Source organism: Chiroxiphia lanceolata, chromosome 1 (assembly GCF_009829145.1).
Source record: "Chiroxiphia lanceolata isolate bChiLan1 chromosome 1, bChiLan1.pri, whole genome shotgun sequence".
Taxonomy (NCBI): Eukaryota; Metazoa; Chordata; class Aves; order Passeriformes; family Pipridae; genus Chiroxiphia; species Chiroxiphia lanceolata.
Genome location: NC_045637.1, coordinates 68,694,958 through 68,715,314, shown reverse-complemented (window position 1 = coordinate 68,715,314; position 20,357 = coordinate 68,694,958). Strand labels below are relative to the sequence as shown.

Sequence of the window (20,357 nt, the reverse complement as noted above, 5' to 3'; positions counted from 1 at the left end):
TATCTGTCCTTAAAAACACTTCTTGTAACAGAAGTGACATTGTAAACAAGACAAGTGTCCCCAATGAGCAAATGAAGCTTTTCAGAATTAAGTTTTCAGTAATATGTGTCAGCAGTTAGTCAATTGCTTTCTTAACCTGATTATGGCATTGCACTCCTTGTAACAATAAATATTACGTTCATTTTGCTCTTTTATAGGAAAAGAAAAATGGAGGTAAGGAATTATAACTTGGGAATGTGAGGACAGGAAGGAAGACTGTACCTGGGACATGGATTTGAGGCAAGATGCCTTGAAAACCTCTTTCAGATTTGTTTTTTTCTCTCTGTGACCTTGTCCAGTCCTTTTAGGTTTCTTTTACTGCAGTACATGTGACTGTAGGATGGCAAGAGAAACTCCCTTCTCCATCATGTGAGAACAAGAGACAGTTCCCCTCAGTCTCCAATGTTCACATGCGTGCGTCCCTGCACTGACTTCATGTTGCACCATCACCAACATATTGGCATGCATGAGGAGCACAAGCCTGCTGTCTCTTCAGTTGCTCACTGCATGCAGGTGACACGAGTTGTGTTTGCACAGAGGGTTTCCATGGGGGTTTGCTCTGTGACTGCTCTGCCAAGGGTGACACGCACTGATGGGTATGAGCTCTCCTTTTTTTCTAAGAGGAAAGCGATACTCTAAATGGATCAGAAATTATCCTTATTGTCACAGTATCCTGGAGCCCTTGGCTTGTTGGGGTGTCCCAGCTGCAGGAGTGGGGTGTCTGTGCTTTTTCTCCAGTCAACCCCAGCCCCAAGAGTATTAGTGGCCCACCCTGAATGTACAGCACACAAATTGGGGCTTAGTGAACACCCGTCAATGTTTTGATCAAGGGTTCATTTCTAGTCACCTTCTCCTGCTTTGTCTGGCTCCCACAATCCCATGAATGCTGTGGGATTCATTCCCCTGACCTAGATTTTCCTCTGGGGCCCTACACAACTCCCAAGGCCAGAGGTTAAAAACCCTCTGCTTAGCTGTTCTGCTTTTGTCTGAACTCTCTGTGAAATACAATTAGCACATATTTAACTAGTTGAGGGGCACATTGTAAGGCCTAATGAATGATTTCACAGTACCTGATGTGGTGAAAAGCCTAGAAGAACCTGATAAGGAGGTGAGCTTTACTTAATTAAGTTAACCTTCAGATTAATTGAGCTGCTTTCTAAAAAAAATGCAATGTGAGAGCACACAGCTCCTGCAGGGCTGTAGTCTCGTTTCTGGGCCTGCACTCATTAGATGCAGCCAAACACAGTGTCTGTCAGAGGGTATGTACATTGCTGGGGCGCACGCTGATCCTCTCTGCTTATTTATGCTTTACAAAGTGTAAATTTCAGAAATAAATTGTTGATCTACTCTGCATGCAGCGAAACTTTGCCCAAGGCTGGAATGGTGATTTTTTTTTCCCCGTGTGCCTCCTTGCTCTTTTGGATGATGCCCTCATGCTGCTATTTCAGTTTCTAACCAAGCAATTATCCAGCTACATATATGTGCAGCAAGCACACTGAGCACAGCTGCCTCCCCAGTGACTTCAAGGAAACTCAGATGTCTCTTTCCCTCCTTTTATTGAATTGACCCTTTGTACATTATCTTATAATTCTTTTTCTTTAGCAATTTATGGCTGTAAAGGTATATCCTTTTAAAGCCCTTTTTCCTGTCTGGACAGATTGCAATTCTTTTTCTTTCTTTCTTTCTTTTTCTTTCTTTCTTTGTTTCTTTCTTTCTTTCTTTCTTTCTTTTTCTTTCTTTCTTTCTTTCTTTCTTTCTTTCTTTCTTTCTTTCTTCTTTCTTTCTTTCTTTCTTTCTTTTTCTTTCTTTCTTTCTTTCTTTCTTTCTTTCTTTCTTTCTTTCTTTTTCTTTCTTTCTTTCTTTCTTTCTTTCTTTCTTTCTTTCTTTCTTTCTTTCTCTTTCTTTTTCTTTCTTTTTCTTTCTTTTTCTTTCTTTCTCTCTTTCTCTCTTTCTCTCTTTCTCTCTTTCTCTCTTTCTCTCTCTCTTTCTTTCTCTCTTTCTTCTCTTTCTTCTCTTTCTTCTCTTTCTTCTCTTTCTTCTCTTTCTTCTCTTTCTTTCTTCTCTTTCTTTTCTTTCTTCTCTTTCTTTTCTTTCTTTCTTTTATTTTATAATGACTAATTAGCCAGGGACTTTTTGCATAGGCTTTTGATTTCAGTGCCTCACTGTAGGACCCCTTCCTGCTCAAGTGTAAAAGGCAGAAAGGTTGCAATAGCAGTGCTCAGCATAAATCCCCCCCCTCCTCCGCTGGAAATCTGTCACCCACCTCTTTAGCTCTTGACATGAAAAAAGGAAGAAAGAAGCAATATGTGGGAGAATCTGTGGTGTGTTGTCTGGCAGTCTGACATGCTAATGTTTCTTTTGCTTGGAAACCACTGAAAAGGGAAAGGGCTTGCTGACTTGTTTCTCTTGCTATCCGTGGTCAAGCAGAAGAAGACCCTGAGTGAGAAACCAGAGGTGCTACAGCCAGTAGGCCATGCAGAAGCAGTCATAAATCCACCGTCGATGTGCAGATGAAACTCAGTCAGCATAAAGTTCTCAGAAGATACTGAATGCCAGCCTAGGTGGAAGAAGACTGAGGACAAACAGTGTCACTCAGTGGACCTGGGGCAGAGGGGAAGGGAACCGTCAGTGATGCAGGGTGTGACGCAGGGCTCCAAAGAGCCTCATCACAAGCCCAAGAGCACTCCTGAACAGGGGACTGTACCAAAAAGGGCCTCTTCCAAGTCTGTGCTAACTGTGCCTGATGGGAAATCTTTCAAACTGTGTAGCAGTTGGGGTGGTTATTTTGTCTTCCGGGGGTGAAAACAGTGAACAGAGCCAGCATGACTCTAGACAGTGTTACCTGATGTCATCAGGAGCTGCTTCACATCTAATGGAGCTTTAATTGTGTAAACCTATTGGTTAATAAATAGTTTAAATATAGTTTTACATAGTAGGCAAAAACTACTTGTTTGGTTTTTTTCCTGGGAAAATGTGGAATTCCGAGGAATGATGAAGACTCGCTTGAGAGTTGATGTGAGTATCTGTGGCTTTGAGTGATTTATCAAATCTCAGAAAATACACCAGTCTTAAAGAAAAAGCAGATATAAAATGGAAAAGTGAGTGGTTTACCTTTAATGGAAAGATCTGTAGTTTAATCTAGCATAGGACTAATCTATACATGCATATCTTTATAAATTTAAAGATTATTTCTTCCAACTCATACTCATCATGCTTATAAGATACATTTTAGGGGACAGAAAACATGTAAGCAAGGAAGCGAACTTAAGCCATTTCTTATTTGTTGCTTTTGATCATGTCTGCTCAGAGTCCTCAGAAAGAGATCTAACAGAAATATTTACAGTGACACAGATGACAATACACACCCTGGGGTTTGGCTCAGGCAAGTGAGATATCCAGGCAAATGACTTTTTCTTACTGAAGAAGAAAAAAAAGCATTAAAATGTGTCATTTAATGCATGCCATAGTTGTAGAAGGGTGTTTTTTATACAGGAGGCCACTGATGTATTTCCTTACAGACAGAATATATCACTGTAAGCCAGCCTGCCTGTTTTATTTTGTGTATCTGTCTATACATTCACTTCCTGTTCTAATTTAATTTCAAGAAGCTGAACTTCCATGAAGAGATTTATTATGGATGTGATGATTTCAGACTTTAAAAGTGAGACACAGGTGATTTTAAAAGATGAGATAAACTTTCAAATACATCAAATGTCTCATTGGATGAAACATTAAGATGAGCTTGATTCTATCTGGATTTTCTGCAAATGCCCAAATTAGCTTTCACACTATCTAAAGGGATGTGGAGATCTGGGTTTGCATTTGTGAATCTGAAGGCTGGGGCTGGCTATCACCTGGTGTCTGTATGGGAAACTGGATTTTTTTGGTTTTGGATACAGCCCACATTTCTCTAAGAAATTTGCTCTTTGTCATTTGGAAACTTTGTCCAGACACAATTTGGAGACTTTGGCCGTTTGTCAGAAGTTTCTAAGTGCTAAACAAAGCTTGCCAAGGGGGCAACACTGTACCTAGTGGTGCTTCACAGCTAGGGTGTGGGTCTGTGGCTTGGTTTCTTTCTGCACATGTGCACAGGCAACAGGCTGTGAACCGCAACATAACCTTTGCCTGTAAACTGTCTCCTGAAGCCGTGTTAGCAGGGGCTGGACCCAGTTTCCCACTGTCTCTTCAAATCTATGGATGGCTGAGAATGTCTGCATGGGATGTATCCATGCTCCCCACACAAAGAGAAACTGTCAGTTCCCATTTGTAGTCAAGATTAAGTGACAGCATCACATGCAACTACAAAAGAAAAGTATCCAGGAGGGAGTATGTGATCTGTCCTCCCACCTCAGTTCTCTGCTGCTAGATCAAAGCTGCCAAGAACTTAAAGGGGCAGGTCCAGAAAAAACCTAATCCCCCACTTGCTAGTGCTTGCCATTTAGTGGTAAGGTTTGTGATAACTGGTGTTTTCCCCAGTGCCCCAGTTCTTTGATTCACACAGCTTGGTGAGAATTGTTTTCTTAAATGTTAATTTCTAGGAAAAAAAAGCCTGAAGACATGACCAGAGTCCTTCTTTCTCAATGAGAAGTGAAAAGAAAAAGGGTAAAACTTATTCTCTTAAGCAGTAAATGTTAAGCTTTTCTGAGATCTAACCTATGTTTTTTTAAAGTGTAGCTGTGACAACAACGTGCAACGATTACACAGCCCAGTGTAACAGTGCTTCCTACTGCCATCACTACCTCTCTACCTTGCTAATCCTTTCTGCTTCTCCATCTTCTTCTTCCTGGGGTTACTCCAACCCCCGTCTCCCCTCTTTAGTGCCTTTCCCAGACTTTCCTCCCTCCTCAGCACCTCCCTGTGCTCCTCCTAGTCACTGTGAGCCCCCAGTGAGCACTAGCAGGGCTTTAGTCCACTTCTCATGTCCCTTCCACCTGTGGCACTTTCTCACTCCTGGCTCCTGGTGGCTTTCAGGGGCACAATCACCCAGAGCTTGCTGCCTCTGATTTCGTGTTGAGGTTCACAGGGCTCCCCGACGCTTCTGTAGCAGCTGGGGTTTGCCATCTCAGGGGGTATGCAGCTGCAGCAAGAGGTACCAGAGGGTCACAACTCCCAAAATTGATCTTCTCAAGGTGAAGGCACCTCATATGACCTACCTTAGCAAGGAGAAAGATACAGGAGAAACAAATAACGTTGGTGGTTGTATAAAAGGAACAGAAATGGGGAGGGAGAAAAGGGTTGGATTTCAGACCTAATATTTTGTAGTGTTTTACAATTTAGGCTTAATTTTTTTATCCAGTTGAAGTTTAGTCTGTGGGGCTGTGATTGCTGCCTGTGGAAGAGAAGGCAAGGGAGGCAGCTGCACAAGGAAACTTCTGCTCTTGGTGTCCTCTGGCCGTGGGTTCCCCTGACACTCACTGGAAAAAGGTAAACTCCTCTGCAGGACAATTCAAAGCAGAAAATTAACTCCATGTTCTCCTTTTTCCGTTGAAGGCCAAAGTTCCCCTTTCTGAATAATGCTTTCTCTGCTTTTCTTAACACATTGCTTTGTTGGATTAAATGGGGCTCAGCGTGTGAGTTGACCTGGACAACCATTGGCAAGCATATATAAAAGCTACAACTGTGAGGAACAATTGCAGGGAGGGCTGTCATGCAGCTCTGCAGGCTGCTCTGGCTCAGAGCAGAGAAGAATTGGCAGTAAAGAGTGATGGCTTTATTTGTACACTAGTTTCAGGTGTAAACAACAACTGCTTCATGCAAAACCTTCTGTTCATAAAGCTCTTCTCTTGCCTGTGGAACCATTTAGCAATCACTAAACCCTGTTCAAGTGCAGATGTTGGTTTTTCATTCTGAAAAGATATATATGTGTATTTCCTTCTGATAACTTAGGGTTGCTACCAACAGCTATCAGCAACATCTGCTTGAAATAACTCTTCTGGTCTGTTTCTCTCCCCTGCTATATGTGTTCCCAATCCTACTCAATTTCTATGTAACCAGGGGCAGTGTTAGCTTATGGTGGTGGACTAACTGTGAGTCAAGTGTGAAAATGTGCCTGCACACATCAAGTGACAGTCACGTATGCAATCGGGTGCAGCTGTAAAGGAAAATGAGCTCTGCGTGTTACCACTGCAGGAGTCTGTCTGCAGGTACCAAGGTTTAACTCCCAGAGGTTGCTGAGATGAGGTGCTGATCATCTTCAGTTTCCAGGAATTGCTGTGGCTGGTGAGACCAGAAAGCTTCATTCCTTATGGAAGCCTTACCCCTAGTAATACCCTACCCTTGCCCTGCAAACCTCTTCTGTGTAACTTTTGCAAATACTTACTGCATGTGCAAGCACTGCAGGACTTAATGGTGCTATTATGGTTAGCAGGAGTTTACATTTTCTTTTTTCATGCAAAAAGTGCCACCTCCACCAAGGCCCATTAAAGTCTTGCTGTCTCCATCTGATGCTAAATATACCATTTAGAGTCCTTCTGACCCTCTCAAAAATGTAGCTTACTTCCTGGGCAATTTCCGCAAGTATCCAGGACTCACCAGAGATCATAAACTCCCACTGGCAGCATGAAGCCCCTGAAGCATATATGCAGAGTTGCTTGCAAATCTACCTCAGAGCAAAACATAAGAAGCCCAGAAAGAAGACACCCAAGCTCTGCAGAGGTACGGCTATGCTTATAGGCGTTTCCAAGTGATAACAAAGCCAGGCATGGGCTACACAAGTGACTGTGGGAGAATGAGAGCAACTCAGCTGGGTGTGGGGAGCCCTGCATTAAGGTAACTATTCAGAGAGTTGGGTTCGGTTTGCTTTGGAGGAAGATCTGAACCCACTTCCAGATCAAGACATCCTACCCACCAGCCTACTTGAAAATCTCCAAATCACATTTATTTACACCATCTTCCTTTGACCACATGAGAAGAAGCTTGCCAGGGCATTTCTACTATTCCAGAGAGTGAGATGGCTATCTGATTGGCTTCTCCTTCTGTCTGTTCCAGAGAAGCAGAGGAAGGGTCTGAGCTCATTTAAGTCTGAGCAGCAGAGTTTTGAGGACCCTTTTCCATGCCATCTCACTCTCCCTTGAGTTAAGGGTCTAACCCAGAGCTTTGCATTCCCATGTATGGGCCATTCACTTGAGAGTTGCGTTCAATGATCCTTGTGAGTCCCTTTCAACTCAGAATATTCTGTGATTCTGTGTCCCATGTCTGTGTGTGATCGGTGGCCACTGCATGGAGTGCAGCCCTGTCCAGACATCACTGGCAGAGAGTCATTCAGTAAACCCTCACAGTGAGAGGCTATTACCAGCCTTCTCTCCCTCCTACTTTCTCCCCCTGGCCCTGCCCCCAAATCCTTTTGCTATTACCAGGACTGTTCTTGTCCCTGCAGCAAAATCAGCATGATGCACTTGAACACTTCCCAGGACCAGGGCAGCTTCTTGTAAACTGCAGTGTTTAAGCTATGGTGTAAGCACCAACGTGGGTGAGGAGCGAGTGCCCCACACCCCTCTGTTGGTTCTGTGAAGGTGCAGGTAACCACTAGCTGGAGTTGGATAGCAGGAAATAACACTTATGTGAACACAGTCTTAAACTAAGTGAATAGGAGGCAAAACCCTACATATCTCTCAGATTTAAGCTTAAGGTGCTTTACAAGCTCCTAGGAAGCAAATTTCATGGTGCTGTTGGCAAGTTTTATAGGTAAGTGTTTAATCCTTGTTCTGTTAATAAGACAACTGATGCAGAGAGAGCATGATCTTCCCCTCAGTTTTACAATGTACCATCAACCATGCAAAATGTTTCCAGACCAGAATGGCAGGGTCTTGTCTGCACCTCTGGGCATGACACACATACAGCAGAACACCTGGTGTGGGATAAAGGAAGCCAGACAGATGCAGAGCCTCCAGGGATCACAGAAATTCTTGCTGATTTTGTTTGGCATGGGATGCATTCAGGAGTGATCTGCCTAGGGCCACAGCTCAGTCTGTGCACCTCTATCTGAAAGCCATGGCCCGAACTCTGGTCTCTGAGCCCTCCCTGCTCCTGTACTTGGGCCGAGCTCTGCTTCCCTTGGCACAAACAAGGGAGCTCAACGGGCTCCATCAATTTCCTAAGAACCAAAAAAGTTAATGCTAGAAGTGCTCTTTTTTTAAACATTAGTACTTGACAGCTCCTGCCAAGTATTAGCAGGCCAGCAAAATCTCTCTACATAAATTGTGTTGTAATTAGCATGATTTGTTTAATGTCACCTTGTCTGGCTGTCTGAGAAACTGTCTCAAAATGTAAAAGCACCATGCTTTTCAGTTGAGAGAGTGGACTCTGACTGCACTAAGACATTTTTATTTCTCTCAATTTTTTACAATGGCCTTTTCAAGTCATTCAGACTGGTGAGTTTAAGCCAAGTCAGGCAAGAATTCCCAGATGAGGAAAATAAGACATAATAACAACAAGCATCAAAATTTCTTAATAGAGGCAATACGCTAATAATTGATGGATGCTGTATTTGGTATGAAGGGCAACACAGTAAAAACATCCTGATAGCCCAAAAATACTTTGTACATATGCAAAAAAGCTGTTTTAAGGGGAAGCAATAGAAAGGGTGGGAGGAGAAAGTAGTTTTCTTGCTGGAAAGGGGTGTTCGGGGCTGGTGTCTCCTATGCTGGTCTCCCTGAGCTGCACACCCATGTCTGAAGGGCCAACACGAGTGATGGCAATTTTTCCACCAGGTGGCAACAAGGAGAGTAATAGGAAAGCAGTCGAGGGGCGCTGGCAAGACTAGAGAGGAACTGGGTAGCAGCACTGTGGCATCCCAGTGGACTCCAATACATTAAAAAAGCCCCAGCTTGAAGGTGGTTCCATTGACCAGAGCACAGAAAAAGCTCATGACAGACAGAGGAGGAAAAGTGGTCAGGTTTTACCCTTGGGTGCAGGAACCTGATAAAATGACTTATCTTCCTTATCCCATGAATGTCATCAGCAACCCAAGAAACAGAAAGAGAAAAAAACCGATTGTGGGGCCTTTTCAAGAATGAGAAATGTTTGGGGATGAGAAAGATGCAGAAGGAGCTCTAGATGCCCAGCTCAGCAGCAGCATTTTTCAACTTTAATGTTCCTTCCAAGTATTTTGCTTTTATTCCAACTAATTGAACAAATGTCTTAAAATTCACAACACAAACTGAATTTGATTAAATCTAACTTGGTTCATATGATAAAGCACTGCAGTTAGAATGCAGCTAGAAAAATACATTATGCTAGGACAAATAAGTATGGTTAACTTCAATAAGAACCAAGGTAAATTGCTTTTTGCGTGAGATGTGCAATTTTACCTCAGTACAACTTTAATCAAAGTAAAATATTATAGGGCACGGGAAAAAAAGCCCTCACAATGTAATGTTTTGTCCAACAACAACTCAGGAAAAGTTCAGGTTTAAATTGCTAAATAATGTCAGGACTATACATTATCTGTCCTCAGTTACTATGTAAACAATTAAGTTGAGGCAATATCTGGCTATGAACTAATTTATATTTATAACAGACCAAAAAAAGCCACAGATGGGAATGCAAGCTGTCCGTCAGAAATTTGTCTGCCACCAAAACTTTCACTGAAAGGGGAAGAATGAAAATAAATACAGGTATTTAAATGGAGTTTGCATTCCCACTTACGCTGGTGTTTTCGCAGCCAAATGAAAAAGAATGTAAATTAAACATAGCTAATAAATGGGATAGAAAGTATAAACCTTGCATTTGTGAGAAGGAATGTTGCTCTTTGCTCCTCAGTAGTCCATAGCTGATGTTCTGTTATCCACACTGGGTGCTTCAAATTCCCACTTATGGCCCATTGCAGCCTATCTTCTTTTTGGGGAGGACCTGCCCTTTTTTGAGAGGACTAACACTGCTATGCTGCTGCCATTCTCTGCTTTGATTATATGGATGCCTGCTTGTGGCAGAGCAGGATCACCTGCAATCCCTTTCTCGCAGGGCCATAGCTGGAGTTGTGCCTCCATTTAGGACAGAGAAGGAGGCTGGGGTAGCTCTGACACACCACAGCACAATCTAGATGCTGGGAAAAAGCTCAATCTTTGGTTGCATCTGGGACTGCCATCCCTGTGGCCAGGATGGGAAGACACTGACAAGCGGCTTCCAATAGAGCCTCAGAAGGGTTTCACACTCCCATATTTCTGTGTGCCACAGGAATGTATTGCCTAACATGTAGTTGGGGGAGACACAGAATCTACAGGGGGATGCCTGACCATATCAGAAGTGGGTGACACACAAGAAATGGGATTCTTTGTTCACTGCAAGAGTCCTTTGCCTCCAGCACACCCTCTCTTTGCAGGTTTCTCCCTCAGCTTTCCAGCTGGGCACTGCAACCAGCCAGTGTAACTGCAGAAGAGGAAACAACACTGGAGGGTAGGAGTCATCAAACCTTGTGCTGGTGAATCATCAAGCTGCAGGCTTCTGAGACCAAAAAAACCCCCACCTACTCATCTGTCTGCCATGGATAGAATGGAGGGAAGTTTTCTGACAGTTCGTGATCTTGTGTTTTGCTACCCGTAAGCTGCATGGCTGAATAGAGAGAGAACTCTCTTCTCAGGTCTGAACCTGAGCAGTGGCTGTGTGGGAACAAGGGGTGCTTGCTGCCTTTGTCACAGCAGTCAATGTAACCCCCTGGTCCCCATCCCTCAGTCCAATAGGGAAAGGGCACGGGAGATGTGTGTCAGCTAGCAATTCTGAGAGGATCTGCATGGAGGGTAGCAACTTGAAGAGCCACCAGACATGCCTCAAGAGAACTAGTAAGGCAGTTCTCCACCACACTGTCAACTGGAGTAAGAATAAACTAAAGCAAATGTATAAAGCCTAGATTAAAGTTAAATGTTTGATAGAGGCAAGATAAGGATTCATTAGATAGAAGACAATCTTGACAGTTTAGCACTAAGTCATTTCTCAGAGAGATAAAGGATTTGTTGTCTCACCGTTCAGTATGCTTTTTATTGACCATCCCACCAAAACCATCTTCATCTGGATTTTATGTGAGAACTTTAGCTTCTGGGAGGCAAGACAAGGAGAGACATGACAACCTCCACTGTCTCCAAGTGGAAAACTGTTGCACAGAAACTAATTCTGGCATTATGGAAAGGTGACATGTGCTCTCAGGCATCCTTCACACTCAACACTGAGCTTGAGGAAGACCTTTCCGTGGTACCCTAACTTTGAGCACCTAACTTTAACCCTGAGCTAAAAGGCTGGTTTGGCTGTGGAGTGGGGGAGAGGTGGAGAAAGACGGGCACTTCCTTCCAGTGGGGTTTCACAAGAGATAGAGTGTATTAGGTCACTTGGCCAATCAAAAACTCCAGAATGGGAATCAGGATTCCTTCTGGGAATGTAGAGGACATGGAGGTGTGAACAAGCTAGTGCCTGCCAGTGCACAGAGAGGTCCTCATGAGCTGATGTAAACCAGGGGTTTCAGCCTTGCCAATAGACTAGTGAATCTCCTTTCTGGTTGACCCTAGAAGGAAAATGGGACCAAGCAACCTCTTTGCAGAGGTCAGTGAACAGCTCCAGTTACCTCTTACTGTCCCCCAAAGCTGTGGGGACCCTGGAAGCCAAACCCACTCCAGGGGTGACCTGAGATGAGACCACAGCCTACCTGAGAAGATAGGAGAACACCAAAGGGAATTACAGCCAATTTCTGCTTTGGAGAAGGCTCTCTCCCTCCTTTGGGATGGACCTAGTGTCTCTTCATATGACCACATGTGTCCTAATTTCACGGGGAGCTCTGGATCAGTTCTCAGCAGGAAAATGGGCTGGTAAAGGCTGAGAACGAACTAGTTTTCCCTGCCTTCCTTCTTTTCTCTGTGCCCTCATCCCTGGCACATTGCGAAGCACAGCCCCTGCCTCCTCATACCAGAAGGCCAGTAGGGAGGGGAGACAGGAGCTGCAGGAAAAGCAGAGTCTTCTGGTGCTCTTGGGACACAGACTGAGCACAGACTATGGCCCCCTGGGCATGGTCTCTGCTAGCCCTACCTGGTCAGTACTTTATCTTGAGCTAGGAATGCCTCCCATGCCAAGGAAGGTGTTCTCACAAGAACTTGGACTCGTGCTGTAACAGCCCACCTTGCTTCTACTATTTTTGGAGACCGTCTAAAGGAGCGAAGCATGTTCATCTGACTCCAGCTGAAATTCAGCAAATCTCACTAATCTTCAGAAAATGTTTCTTTGTGCCTACAGGACAATTTTTAATCTGCCACATCCAATGACCCAGGTACTGTTCAGGTCAGACCAGGAGGTCTTGAGGGCAGAGACAGATGTTCTGTTCTGTGTGGCACCTCCCCCTCCTCAGATGCCTTCCTTCAACAAAGGATCTACCATCTCTGTCTCTTGGATCTCTTAGGGATCAACCAAACTTTTCTGCTCCATGTTTTCAGTTGTGATTTATTCATGTACTTCCTACTAGACCCAGAAATATTTTTTTTTCTCTTTCCAGCCCCTCAGTTTTATTAGTGCACAAGTGTGTTTGTTGCACAGAGTCTCACATGTGATGGGATTTAACAGGAGCATTTCAACCAGCCAGATCAGAAACCACCTCCTCTTGGCTGCACACATATCACTGTCTCAAAATGCAACACTTCATGTAATTTTGATTCTGACAGTAAAGGCTGCACTGAAATCTCATCTGGGCTTGTTAGTGATATATTGACTTAAAATACCCGCTTTAAAGAAGGCTAGGAAAGGAAAGCAAGAAAAACTCAAATCTCCCACTAAAGCCAATCCTTTCTAGGGAGAATGGGCAACTTGTGAAATAGAAGTATTTTCAGTGCCAGGGAGAAAGATACTGTGTATTTCAACAAAGCTCAGATATTTCTGATTTATGTACTCTTAATAATTCAAGTATAGTAAGTGTAGTTATTGCCATAGTCTGAAGCCACATTGGAAAAAACTGATCACTCACCTCATGCTGTCTATAACCGGGTCTTTGCTGCGGCCCCCAAACAGTTTAAGCTGTGCTGGCCATAAAACAATTTTGAAGATTTTCCCAGTGCAGGCAGGCTTGAAGAAGAAGCCAGTTTATTGCAATTCATGTAAGTGAAAAATACATGACATTAAGTTGCTTCCTGGAGCCATTCCTAAATGAATAATGGATAAACAATGTCAGTGACCCCCCCCTTGCCCTTAACTGAGGCACAAGAAAAGAACACCCGTGGTTGAAGGTTTTGTTCAGCCTGTTGGGAAGCTTCCCAACAGAAGGAGTCCCAGGCAGAAAGAGGCACCTGCCACTGCTTTATATGGAGATTACTTTCCCCATGACCACTCACTCCCCTATAAATTTCTTCTGCTCTGTGGATTTACACACTAAAAATATGTAATAGGGAAGGAATATAAACTCTCACTTTGTGGTATCGCTGGCTCGCATATTGCAGCTCAGCAGTCATGGACAGCATCCAGCATTAACGCTCAAAGGCAGCTGCCATATTTATGACTTCTCCAGCCTCACAAGAGCAAGAAAAGCTGGCAAAGAGTGATTGAAGCACAGCTGAATGAAATGCATAGTATAAAGAGGCCAAAAATAAAATATTTTTTTAGTGGATTCCTAAAGTAATGGGGTTTATGCAATGCAGCTTGTCTGGGCGAGGATGTGTGTGTGGCAGGTGCTCCTTCCACAAGCCCCACACCATATTTTGATCCTACTGAGCTGCTGCCAATGACTTTTGACAGGGGGGATCAGCAGTTTTGGAGGCAATTCAGTTTGCATGTGATGGATGGAAACAGATGCTTATGCCTCATAGGTAGAAAGGCTAATAAACTCATTATTATTAGGCATCAGACTATTAAGAGAAGGTAGACATTTTTGAAACTGCACCCACTTATTCTGCAGCCCACAGAAGATCCCCTCCATGGCTTAAACTGGCTGAAAAATATCTCTGTGTATGTTTCAAATGCATTTGCCAGCTTCTTCAGAAAAAAAACCCATACATTTCTGATGTGCAGCTCACCTGGGAAGGGTTGGCTATACTCACAGAGTCTTTTTCTGGTGCCCTCTGTTTCTCTAAAATTATGTGCGGATGCAGATGCTGCTCCATGGGGGCAAGGCTGCCATCACCCAGCCCAGGCTTTGCTGAGGGCACAGCGTGCACTGCTGCTTGTGAATCACACCGCTGCATGTGCAATGTGAAGTGGGCACTTGAATTTATAGTATCTATTCAAACTTCTTGGTAAGCAGAGAAAGGGAACATTGCCATATATGGAAAGTAGGCAAATGGCATTGGGAAGGTTTTCCAAGGTGTGCTCTGCCACATAGTGAATGATTTTTATGCTTCACAGACCCGTAACTGGCCAAATTGGGCTTGAGGAGGAGGGAAAAGTTCAAAAATCTACAGTCATAGAACAGTTTTGCAATACATTTGGATCATATCCAAATGCCACTGCTTCCATTAAGAAGATTCCCAAAATATCCTGATTTCCACAGTAGGTAAAGAAATCATAATAATGAATGCAATTACATCAGACAGCCCATTACCTGTGCTTATAACTAATGTGATCATGGTGCAGCAGTGATGAGTGGGTATTCACTGCTTCTTATTGCAAACAATAGCAGTACTCCGGTTTTTGCACCCACATTTATAATATAGTAAGAGGAGAGAAATTTCATAGCAGTGGCTAATATCAAATGCTTCCATCCAGAGAAGGCTGTGAGCACACTGTTTGATGTTCAGAGGTGGAAAAGCACCAACAGCTTTCATTTCATCATTTTTAAAATCAGATCACTTGCTCGGGTGCTGCTGTGATTGATAATGCCAGTGCTTGCTTCAGAAATGTTCGTGCTCACACCTCTGTGAAGAATATCCAGAAGAGTAGTCCAGGACTAGGAAGGAAGTTTTGGCCTACACTGCATCTGAATGAAATGGAGCTCACACTGTAGTAGTGATTATTTCGGGTCTGTGGAATTGAAGAAAGCTCTCTCGCCACATGTGGTATCAGCTTTCACTCAAACCTCTACCAAACAGTAAAAACTTCTTACTTGATTGCAGCCACTAAAGCAGGATTAAATATATGACTAATTTGTAAGTTGAGATCCCTTTGACTCTGAAGAGAGCCTGAAGCAATGATTCAAAACTATGTGAACTTTCAACTTCAGCTCACTCAGGGCTGTGGGCTCTCCAGTTGTAAGCTGTGTTTTTCCAAGCTTTTTTTTTCTTTCTTTTGCTTTTGCTACAAGGTTCGTTATTTTGCAGACAATGGGTCTTTCTGCCCTGCAGGGATTTATTTATCACTGCTGACCCTCTGCATCTTCTCCACATGGAAGAACTAATTGGATGTACTTTCTGCACATGACCAAGGCGGGGAAACTCAGAGCTGTAGGCCAGGGAACTGAGCTGTCTAGAGGGTAGGGAAGCACCTGATGCCTAGGAAAACTAAATGTCAGAGTCTTACAACAATATCTTTCCTTTCTTCCCATAGAGGAACTGGGACATACTGAACTGAACTCACCAGACTGCCTACGAAGGTCTGTGAAGCCTTCAGGGAGCAGTGAAAAAAAACTACTGAGATAATCCCTGACAAAAACCAGCCCAGGGGCATTAGATGTCTGTGAATATACAAAACAATATATATTCTATGGGATACTAAGAGTTCAGGACATTTCTTAAAATTACAATGCAATTACCACAAAATTACAGTGGCATTTTTACACTGTCAGGACCTCCATGTGCTACCCTGTGGCTGGTGTATATGATTAGGCAGGAACAACTGCTGCTTTTCAGCCTAGAAAATATATTTCATGTATTTCCAGATAGGGTTGTATTTATTATAATTAAATGTTGCAAAATGCCGTGTTGTAATCTTAAGCATTTTTCTATTTCTTTATTCCTAAAGACACCAGAATCCTGACATTATTGTATTTGGGAAAAGTGATGGGATTGCCAAGACTTTATGCTGTAAGTCTTTAAGAGTTTAGTAGATTTATTATTTTCCTTCAAACGAATGCCTTCTTGTCATTGTCAACCTTCCACTGCTTATCCCCACCTCCAACTCCTTAGATCCAAGCCTAAAAAAAGAAGCTCTTTGGAGCTTGATGCTTTGCTTGTATCTGTGTTAGAGAAACTGTGCTATTCTGGAAACACTCAGGCTTCTCCAAACAGTTCTTCCAGGAGTAACATCATGCATGGTTTTCATCTCAGCCATAAGAACTTTCACTGGTCTCCCATCAAGCACCACCAGCCAAACCCCAAGTACTGGCAAGGCCTAAAAAATGTGTGTGTATGTGAGTATGTGCACATGGGTGTATGCACATAGAATCATTTATTCTCATGAAAGAGAGGTTTAATGGCCAGTTTTGAAAACACACCAGCACCATTACAACAGGCTCATCCTGCAGGCTGTGTCCTGAGATACAGCACTGACACGGACTTGCAGATCTGACCCAACCACCACTGGGAGGTTTACTGATGGGATGTGTTTTTTGCTCTGGACAAGCCATCACCTCCGTCTGTCCCTGCAGTGGAGGCAGAGGAGGGTTCTACATGCCTGTATGATGGCCTGTGCCTCAGGAAAGCCCCTGCCTAGGCTGTGCCAGCTTAGGTTTGCATGAAGGCAGCTTTGTACAGGGATGGGACTGCACTACACCGGAATATCACCCCCACACTTGTGCTGATCAGCAGCAGCACAGACTGAGTTGTACGTTTCTCTTCAAGAAATATTTTATCAACCTTGACTGGAATAAAGCACTGACACACAGGGAAAACTGTCTGCTATTATTTTACAGTTATAAAGAACACAAATCTGCATGATGAACCAAATTCTCCTATTGCAAAGATTATTTGTTAAATGAAACAGCTAAAACAGCAGAAAGAAGCCATTCCTGGAATTCACAAGGAAAAAGATTTTTCTTTACAGCAGCAAAGCAGCACCATTGTCTCACTCAGCATATTAACACTCACAGTAAAAGATGGCAGTTGCAAAAATGTGGGGGAGTACAATTAAATCAGTATTTCTTAAATAGTTCTGGAGTGTGCAAGCTGATATTTTGGAATAATAATGGAGAACGCACCATGTTCTGAGCTGTCAGAGTTTCTGAGGGGGCAGATTCAAAGGTCTTGTGTCACTTGATACCTCCAAATCTCCAGATGAATGGAACAGGAGCAAACAAGACAGGGTGTTGTATTTGCATGTTGGATGAGCTATGTTTTGTTTTCTTTTCTTTTTTACTTTTTTTTTAAGCAAATCCATAATTTAAATGCTGCCGTGATTGAAAACTAAAATTGCACAGTATCATACACAGATCTCCTACAGATAGTATGAGTTGGTGCATATATGTGTGCATGTCTTTGTACTGTAATTTAAAATATAACATTACCCCAAGCTAAAAACATTTAGGAAACTCCTTTGAGAGAGTGTCTTCACCTCAAAAAGGGGATCCATGGTAATGAAAATCAATGTGGCAGCCAGAAATAGCATTTAAGCCTTTACCAGAAAGATATGGCACATCAAAGAAGTTAAATCAATCTTCCATCCTTCCGTCCCAAATATCACGCCTGCAAGACGAGCATCCCTTTCTCTGTGCTGACAACTACGCAGTTGTTACTTGTCCCCATCAGTGTACACTGCATGCTGTCTTTGCCACCACCCTCTCTCTCCATCTCCAGACATCTGATCTGCAGTCAACGATCTGGATTAATAGGAGCAGTTTTGCATGGGCAGTGATACTGTGAAATACAGTGAAACCAAAGAAATGTGGACTTTTACCTTGTGGGCAGCCACAGACGCTGGGTTTTCAGTTTGCAGCATGGCTGAGGCTAAACTTGGTATCATAACAAAGTGTGGGTCTAAATAAAAGCTGCCTTAAACCCCCAGGAGATTTGCTGCTTCTACGCGATGACAGTTGTTAGAGAGTAGCTCTCCTACAGAAACAACCGTACCAAATATAACATGTTGGAGTAAATGCAAGAGGCAATGCTGGAATAACACTAAAAATGTTTTGCTTTCTCTCTGAATGCAACGCTATTTCTGTGAGAGGTCAAATAGATGCCATATCTTAAGGGATTTGGGTATTTGTCCCTCTAGCTCTGTGATTCCCTCAGTTATTAATACAACACAACCATTTTCAGAAGTTCCTAGTCTTTCCCGAGGCTGTGCTTTGGGTTGAGAAACTCTTTCATGTACCAGCCCCAGAGAAGCTGGTGAGCAACTTTCTCTCCCAGATGACTGCCAGCTGCATTGAACATAGGCCACCAGGATGCCCTAATTGTGTCACCTTTTCTACTGTTCTGCTGTTGATCAGTTTCACAGATAGTCTTGATTCAGCCACGTATTCATGCAGGCAGAAGACGCAATTGGGGGAGAAAGCAGCCAAACACAGTAACACAGACATTTGCCCGCTTTACCACAATGGTGTATTTTCATAGAATGATAGAATGTCTGGGGTTGGAAGGGACCTTAAAGATCCTCTGCTTCCCACCTCCCTGCCATGGGCAGGGACACCTTCCACCAGACCATTTTCTGTCAACTTCTCTGCTGTCCCTTTCCTCCAGCTCTGCTCAGAATGGCACGTGGATTCCTCACGCAGCTGCTGTGACCTGCAGGAACTTTGCAGGCATGTACAAGCCTGTAAGACAGAAAAGTAGTGACCTTGCCTGGAAGCTTAGGTACACCAAAGCCAAAGGAAAAGCTCTTCCAGTCCATAGAATGCCTGGATTTTTACCTGTGGATTTTAACCTTTGTGTTCAAAGCACAGCAGGCAGCACTGCTAGTAAAGGAGCTTATAGGAAGATTCATTCTTTGGCCTTTTTTTCCACACAAGTTTTCTCCTCTGCTTTTTTTTTTTTTTTAATTTTTAAAATTTTTTAAAATTTTTTTCTTATTTGGAGTTCTTCTAACTTCAGCACACAAAGCAGAATGCAGCAAAACCCCTTGTATGTCAGTACAAAACTGTAGCAAGAAATGGTTTCGATTGAAGCTGAGCCAGCTTTCACCTGCCTCGATCCATAACCCTTTCAGCTCCCCTGAGAAGCAACCTTGCTGGAAAATGCTGCAAGCAGACGAGTCTGGTGTGGCTCCGTGGCAAGCCAAAATAAAACACAGTCACACTGCTAAGTGCTGCTCTGGGCTGTGAGAGGGATAAGATATCCCAGCCCCTTTGTGTCCCTACAAAGTACATGTTTCCACGCTGCAAAACGTGGGTCTCGCTTGCTATGGGGAGAGACAGAAACTGAGCAATACCTTCTTTAATGCCCCTTGCTATAACATGCCCCTATGGGTGCCAAAGGTGGACTTGACTAAATAAAAGTGAGTATTTGGACTGCTACAAAATGGGAGATGTCATAGGGGGATGTGCACGCCTCTGAACGATGGCTGGGCCATCTGTGACTGCCAGCGTGGTGGAGCTTGCCTGATGCTTGAAACATTATCAACAATCTCAGCTATAAGCTCCCACCATTTCATTTTAAAATTAAAGTAATTTTATGAGTAATAGGAGCACATTCATGCTTGGAAACAGTAGAGCACTTAGAATCTTTTTCTATTTCAGCGCTAGAAAAAAGAAAGGGACAAAGTGCCAGGAAATATTGTTTCTTGGCTGAACCCTTGTAGACTGAGTTTTGGTCCAGAGTGGGTTTTTTTTGCATGACTCAGTGGTAAGTTTCTGAACAAAGAACTTTATGATACAGAGTCAATACTGTAAAAAGCATTTAACTCTAGATGTGCTGGAAGAAGTTTTGAAAACTTCTGCTATCTTCTCAGAGCAGTGCTTGCAAACGGATTGAAACATTCCTTGGGGATTTCTGTAACAAAGTAGGTAAAAATTTAAGTGCTTTGTAATCTCTATGAGAAGAGATAGTATCAGGTAGAGTAGATAATTTGAAATACTTAGAGCAATGATGCTTTTGAAAGCCTTACTTCATTCTTGGAAAAACTAGTTAGTAGCAAAATTACCTTCCAAAAGCTTCTCTGCATACTCTCCTAATGAACTTCTGATTTACATGCAGGTTTTAGATATGACTTGTCTCTTCTAATGTAATTTTCTTCCTTTTATTCAAGGTAGATTTCTGTTTTAGGTGGAAGTATTATGTAGTGTAGATAGCTGCTGTGGAGGAATTATTGCAAATACCTCATTTGTAAAGCTTTTGTTCTTCCACTCTGAAACGCCACATCTCGCTTCTCAAAGGAAGAGAGGATATTGTGTTTGACTTATGACAAAGCCTAAAGCATTCTTAGGATTAACTGCAACTAATCACTAAAACATGCCTTCTCATTTTGGAACTGTTGTGACTCTTCAACATAGGAAAAGTGCTTCCTGCTTCAAAATCTATTTCATTTCTAATTTTTTTTTTCTCTCCCCAAACGCT

The 20,357-nt window shown here is 43.0% G+C and overlaps 1 long non-coding RNA gene across 1 annotated transcript in view; it reads left to right on the top strand.

The window, feature by feature from the left end:
• Positions 1-1,601, top strand: part of LOC116795696 — a 54,943-nt gene extending 53,342 nt beyond the window's left edge. Inside the window, exon 3 of the long non-coding RNA XR_004360133.1 lies at positions 198-1,601. This is a non-coding gene — a long non-coding RNA (uncharacterized LOC116795696). The remainder of the gene's footprint in view (positions 1-197) is intronic.
• Positions 1,602-20,357: the final 18,756 nt, after the last annotated feature.